This window comes from Dicentrarchus labrax, unplaced genomic scaffold (genome assembly GCF_905237075.1).
Source record: "Dicentrarchus labrax unplaced genomic scaffold, dlabrax2021, whole genome shotgun sequence".
Classification (NCBI taxonomy): domain Eukaryota; kingdom Metazoa; phylum Chordata; class Actinopteri; family Moronidae; genus Dicentrarchus; species Dicentrarchus labrax.
Window position 1 is genome coordinate 13,215,477 of NW_026136706.1, and position 7,485 is coordinate 13,222,961.

The window sequence follows — 7,485 nt, forward strand, 5'->3', positions numbered from 1 at the left end:
ATCAGGAAAGGGTCTCATATGTATGGCTAACAGAAGATTGTCTTGGTTTGGCTTTATATCAAATAATAATATACACAAAACACACTTGCAAAAATATACTTTAAAGAAACACAGATAACCAAAACAGAGATCACAGATTCAATGGGTATAAGGGCTCTTCATGTCATCTTGCGCTCATACACAGATTCACTTTTGATCGAGTCCATGAAATGTTACTCACAAAAGGGCCCCTTTAAATATTTCTTCATTTCACACTCATTAAAAATTTTGACAAAGACAATCTCACTTGTACTTGAGCTTCATCAGCAATACTGTATACATGCTGTGCGGACGGTACACTGCAATTCACACTCTGGCTTCAATGGCAAACAGTTACAAGCTGCCTTTAGTATATTCTATGTGCCATAAGGTACATAAGTCACAGCTTTTCTGCAAGTCACTGCAGAAGAGACTGTCAGTTCAGTGCCAATGATGTAAAAGTATTGTAACATTTAAGCTAGAACAGACGCAAAAGGATGAGGGTATATTTAGTTTATCTGATGCTCTCTCTATAAGTCATTGTGCATAGAGGAGGATTGCTTCAGTGACTTTAATATAAATGTAGAATGTGACAGAGACTAGGGAATAAGAAGACATCACCATAACTGGGAACTGATATTATCCTGCCTTTATTGTAACTCTGAAATGGCAGTCTCTGTCTTTCTATTTCCTTTAGTCGATGCTCTTTCTCTACTTTTTCTTTACTCCCTCCTTCTGTTTCTCTCCCTTTTATTCTGTCTCCCACCCTGTCTTCCCGCCCCCCGAAGAAGATAAAATTGAGATTACATAAGCAAGACCTTCTTTCTTGCCTCTCAGAGGAGAAGAGCATAATTACTGTTCCTGGGCCTTCGCCAGAGTCCCTCGGCCCTTATTGTGTTTAAAGAAATCTAATTTTCACAGCTGCACAGCCACATTTTAGTAAAAAAAACAGTTGTATTTTAAGAAAATCTTATAAAGTTAATGTATTGAAGAGATAAGTGTTTGACATCAATATAACAGCAGGGGTATATAAAGATGCCTGACAATCTTTAGAAAGGGTTCAGCTTTTTGAATAAGTGTCCTGAAATATAAATGTAACATGAACCTTTTGAAACTTTATTGATTTAACGACACCTGAATGTACTTTTTTGGGACAGTTAAACCGCAAACACTCTCTGGTACAAGACTTCTGCCTCCCTGGGACTGTGTATTATTATGGCTTCCTGATACTAACCAGCTCTCCCTGTATCATGGTGTCTTTTATTGCTCCCACACTGAGCTTTTCCTTTCATCTTTTATTATGGTTTCGTCTTCTCATAGATATTCTTTTCTTAGTCTTTTTCTTATCTGTCTGTCTTTATCTCTGACTCTTTCCATCTCTCTCGCTCTCTCCGTCTCCCTCACACTAACACACGCACATTAAAACACAGTGGGTGCAGAAATATCCTCCCTAATGAGATACAATATCTAGAACCAGCTCACACACATAAAAACACACACATCTACAAACACTTACAGCACACACACCCATACACATACAGAGGGAGAGAGAGAGTATGAGACATGCCCTCAGAGTTCTGCGGCTTATGATAATGTCTGTCTCTTCCAATTAGGCACTTCTATCTCTGTAATGTTTTCCACAATCCTTGCACTCTTTTTCCTCTTGAGTCTGTCCCCTTTCCCCTTATGTCCCTCTCTACTCTTTCTTATTCATTCTTTCTCTCTCTAAGCCCTGCTATCAGCCTGTAACCTGTTCTTGACAAAAAACAGATGTCTCTCCATCCCCTTCTTCCTCTCTCTATCTCTTCCTGCTTCTCCGCCTCTCAATCCTTTCACTTCGTCTTCACCTACCTTCAGTTCTCAGCACTATATTGTCTGTCTCTGCCCTTTTCTTACTGCCTTCCTTTCTGTCCTCCAGTCTGATTTTGTCTTTTTTATGTCTTGAGGTCTACATTCTCACATTTTTCTTTTGACTCTGGGTTAACATCAGCAGTGTAATGATTTACAGAGGAGTGAGTGGTCAGACGAGGATTGTTTGACTCTCTTTGTCAGCAGCGTCATTCATAAACAAACAAATACTCATAAATCAATGCAGTTAGTTTGCCACTTAAATGTCGCTGTTGTGTGATTCACTCAGTGATCGCCTTTATTCATCTTGAACATTCTTCCTTTACTCTTTCTCTCTCTGAGTTTGTTTTTCATTCATTCAAACAATTCAGTTCAATTCAATTTTATTTGTATAGCACCAATTCATAACAAAAGTTATCTCAGGACACTTTTCAAATAGAGCAGGTCTAGACCGAACTCTTTAAAACATTATTTACAGAGACTCAACAGTACCACCATGAGCAAGCACTTGGCGACAAGGGCAAGGAAAAACTGCCCGTTAAAAGGCAGAAACCTAGGACAGATCCTTTGGCTCTAGGTGGGTGGTCGTCTGTCTCGACCAGTTGGGGTGAGAGAGAGAGAGAGAGAGAGAGAGAGAGAGAGAGAGAGAGAGAGAGAGAGAGAGAAAGAGAGACAGACAGACAGACAGACAGGTGCACAGTAACAACAGTATTGGCCATGACAATCTAGCAGGACCATGGCAGGAGGCTCCACCCGGATCGATAATAAAGCGAAACACAAGAACGGGAGAGTGGTTGTAACACATTAATGGGACATGAATGATCAAAGAGAAGGAAGTTCGTGCACCATGGAAATCCCCGAAGTCAGGCCTATACACAAACAAGGGATGGTTCAGGACCACCGATCCAGCCCTAACATAACTTTATCAAGGGATGTCTAAGCCACCTAATGGAGGGTGTCTGCCTCCCAAACCACAACTGGAAGCTGGTTCCATAGGAGAGGAGCTTGGTAACTGAAGGCTCTGGCTCCAGTGATTGATTCATCAACTCTTTCCAATATCCATCTCTTTATTCAATGACCATACGACAACATTATCGTTTTCTGTTCAAAAATCCTCCTGAGAGTCTCATAAGTCATATGTGTTTGTTTCTGATATATAGCAAACTTACATCTGCCTGTTTATTGCTTTGTTAATCATCTTTATACTTGTCTGTTTATTCATGCACTCCTTTATTCCCTCCGCTAATCTTTTCCATCCTAGATTACCTAAGGCAAGCTCACCTGCTGCAAAATGTAGAGTCTCATTATCTCTGCCACCTGAGGAGTGTGTGTCAGTGTGTATGAGCAATTGTGTGTCCCTGTTTGTTGTTGTAGGGTTTTTGGGTGGGAAGGGGCCCATATGCGCAAAGTGCATTGTGTGTGTGTTTGTGTGTCTGCATGTGTGTGTGTGACTGTTTGTCATCCCAAAAAGAGTGGTCATCTCACAGCTGCTCTGCAATTTATGTCTATAATTACAGGGTACATGTGGAGGAAAATGGCGCACTAAGCCAAGAGTGTTATCCATTTGAGTGTTTGTGTGTGTGTGCATATATGTTTTTGCATCCCGGGGTGTTAGACACATTTTCAGAATATGACACTTTCAATTACTAAATCAGCAGTTCCTTGCCATGAATCAACCCAAAACTGTGCTGCAGGCTTGTTTCTGAGGGTTCTCCCACAACACAAGAGCATTACTTTGTTTTAATGGGCTTGGGTCCCAGTGTGACACTGAATTTATTCAATCTGGTGAAAGTTTAAGGGTTCCTCTTCTAAATCACTGAGTTACAACGACAATAGAAACACTCCCCTCTGCAATATTCTCAGGCACCCTTCCCTCCATAAATCCAACACTTCCTATCTGCCTCATTCAGTTCAGTTTATTGCAGAGGAACTTGGTTGAGGTCTTTCACAGGGCTGGGATTTCCCAAATCCACCTCGCCATGTCTCAGCATCAACACTAACTTCTCTCATTGATTCACACCTTGTTATCAGATAACTTTCACTGTTTTTTACCAGGAAAATACACTTTAAGAAGCAAAAGAATGGCTCTCAAGCTGAGCTCTCTGTGGTAAATGATTTGGATCCATGACATCTAACTGACCTGCATTTCCCAAAGCTAAACAGAGCATGTCCACTAAACTATTGTTTAAAATTCAGCAAACATACCACAGATTAAATGAAGCTTTTATGTGGTGGAACTTTTTTTCATTACACGTAAAACTGTAGCATAGCCTTAATAGTAGTTTCACACATTGCCTGAGGTGAGAGTTTGTAATTAGATATTCAGACAAACCCTCAGTGGAGCTAAACCTCCATTTCTTGAGAGATCATTTCTTTTGTACTATTTATAACTATATAAAGCCATTATATGAAGCCATTATCTCCTACCAGTAATTCCAAAAATGTATATTGACCAAATGGACAAATCTGCAAATGGAGAATGGGGTGTTTTGCATTTCATGTTGCATGCTGAGAGATCATTTGTATGATGTATTTATACATTTTAAATTATAAATCTTGAATAGTGCAGCTCCGGGACTTTGGTTCACTAAAAGACACTGCAAGTAGGAGGGTCTGATAGTACATGGTTTAATAAAAAACTAAAAGATCCCCAAGTATGTCTTGTTTGCTTTGGAGGGAAATATTTTGCATGTTTATTTCTTTTTTATTTTTGTTCCAGTCTTGAATTAGTAGACTTTCAAGTTTGTAGACAGTTAAATAATGCAGTAATGCTCTTTTGGGCCAAAACATAACGCTGATGCTGGTATTCCAGAATTAGATTTGAGGGCTGAAAACAGTCTATAGCCCTCTGTTGAGGAGATGCATCATTATCTGTTAGCTATCTGAGTTCTTTTTGGCAGGTTTGTATTTATCCATTTGTCTTTTGGGACTCTGGTTTGAGGTGCATAAAAAAGCAATAAAGCAATAATTAATTAAAAGACTAATTTAAGCAACCCATTTCAATTTGGTGATTGAGTGAAGCTAAGCTGCTACCTTGGGATGCCTGGGTCAAAAATACAGACAGAGATCAAAGATGTAACAGCTGAAAGGACTTTTTTTGTAGCTGTATATATTTCAATAAAGTCAAACAAACACAGTATATCCTCTTCCACTGGGTGCTGACAAACCTTACAGCTTAGGCTTTGTTCAAGCAGCTTTTCCCAAAGAATATTCCTCTGTCATCCATGGTTTAACTGTGCCTTTTGTTTCTCTGCACCTGAGCAAGATTTGCAAGCCTTAGTGCAAAGTATTGCACAGTAACTGGGCCCCTGCATGTTTGTGTGTATGTATGTGTGTGTGTGTGTGTGTGTGTGTGTGTGTGTGTGTGTGTCCAGCAGTGATCCAGTTTCCAGTCCCAGTAAAAGTAGGCCAGCCAGTTAGCCCATGAGTCAGCCTTTTCTCCTGAGAAAGGCGACTCCCTGACATGACAGCATCATTAACAGCTGACCAACACACCCTAGCTGGACACACACACGTGCACACATTTTTGAATTAACTTAACACAGGCAAGTATTATCCCATATACAGCAGATGGACACACAAACATGTACAGTATAAAACCACACAAAGGCACACATAGCTGACCCGCTGCATGTGCCGTAACACGCCCAAAGTCCGCTCTCAACAGTATTTCGTGATGGATACTGTAACCGTTTGTCTCCCCTAGTGTAAAACCGTAATGCTGAGGTCATTAGTTCCCAGCTGAATTCAAATTAATGCTGACATGTACTGTGTTGAACTCAGTGATACTGACCTGAGCTTAGTTCTGGTTTTTATCGGATTAATTGTTAATTTGCTTAGATTTTTTAAAATAAGCATAAGGGAAAAATCTTTGTATGAATTCAAATGGTAACATCTGCCTGACCTGACTGACCAAAACATTGACACGTTACTTTAAAAGATGCGATTTAAGCATCAGCGGCAGAGAAACTGGGACTTTGAATCAATACAGATACAATGCTCCACTTTCATGAAAGTAGAATCAAGATAGCAAACATAAAAAGCAGAGGCAAGCTCATCAAACATTTAATATTCTTCCGTGTGTATTTAAAATTTATTCAAACACTATTTTGCCTTTGTGTGAATTAAACGGGATTGAGCTGAGCAACGCTGAGGATAAGTGCCTTCAGTTCTTTCTAAGCTTTTTTTGTAGAGCGATTATGGGCTGGGCTGGATGAATTATTCCTCAGCTGGATCCAGATGAATCCTAAACATGTCAGTGCACCTCAATTTCCATCTACTTAATTTATGCCAGTGCTATTAAAAAATGATATAAACAAAAAGAAAATGTTCAAACGTTTCTACTCTGTTATGAACCTTTTTTTTTCAAACCAACATTAAAATCCTTGGAAAAACAGTCAAATTGGGTCAAATATGCAATGAAGACACTGCCCTTCTCTCAGCAATGCTTGCTGGTCAGTCTTCAAGAATTATTTTGACTCCACCAAATCTCTAATGAAACTGGAATTAAATTGAAAGCATTTTTAACCCTAGCATGAGCTGCTAATGGGTTTCAGCAGTAGTGTAAACACAGTCTGTTTAGTGGTGATATCACTGCGTGAAGATGTGCGATGAGATGTGTTTTGAGTATTCATTGCTGACAGACATGGCAGACAATGTGTTGAGTCTTTCTACTTTAAAAACATTTTTTGGACAGCTGGTGAAATAGTATTACTGCTCTATTCAGAGATAATGTTGTGTGTGTGTGTGTGTGTGTGTGTGTGTGATTGTCGGTATATTAGTTGTCCTGGGTAGGCACACATTTATTAGTATGTGCACTAATATGTGTGTGCACATGTGGTTTATGTAGCATCTTGTCTTAAACCTTGTATGTTTCCATTAAGTCATGTCTATGAAATCTATATGATAACAGCTGAGTGAAGCCTTACGACATCTAGATCTAAATAATTGCTACAGTATACCTTCTCCCACACACTCCAGTTTCTCCTTTTATGTCAGCTCATTACTGCACAGGTTGATCTTTAGTAGGATGTATCTAAGGAAAATAGTCATCCCGTTGTCACGATAAATACAAGGGAAATGACTCATATGGGAAAACCTATATTTGAATATGTTTACATAGGTGGCCAGGCATTATACACAACTGAAAAAACAGATAGTAGGCGTAGATAGATTTTTAACATCACATTACTTAGAACTGATGTACTAGAGTTGATGTAATGTAAGAAATGAACAATTCATGTAACCATAGGGTGAAGATGTCATGTGCAAAGCAGTGCTTTTCCTAAGTGCTCTTCCATGCAGGAATAATTTTCCAATTATTTCCAGTTATATAATCATTATTACTGTGAAATGAACGACTTCAGACCCTTTTAATATTTTTGTGTCGTTAATATTTCCTTTAGAGCAGCAAAATTGAAAAATACATTGGAAAGACACTCATGATGGGCGAACCAAATGAGGCGTCAAGTCAAAATGTCTTTTTCACTCTAAAGTGTATTGTTGTTCGAAAGCAACATTAAAGATAAGAAAGTAATGAAGCCATCTGAGGCCTCTCAGTGGGCGGTGGAATACTTTCACGGTATAAATTACCTCAGTGAACTTGGGTAATACAATGAT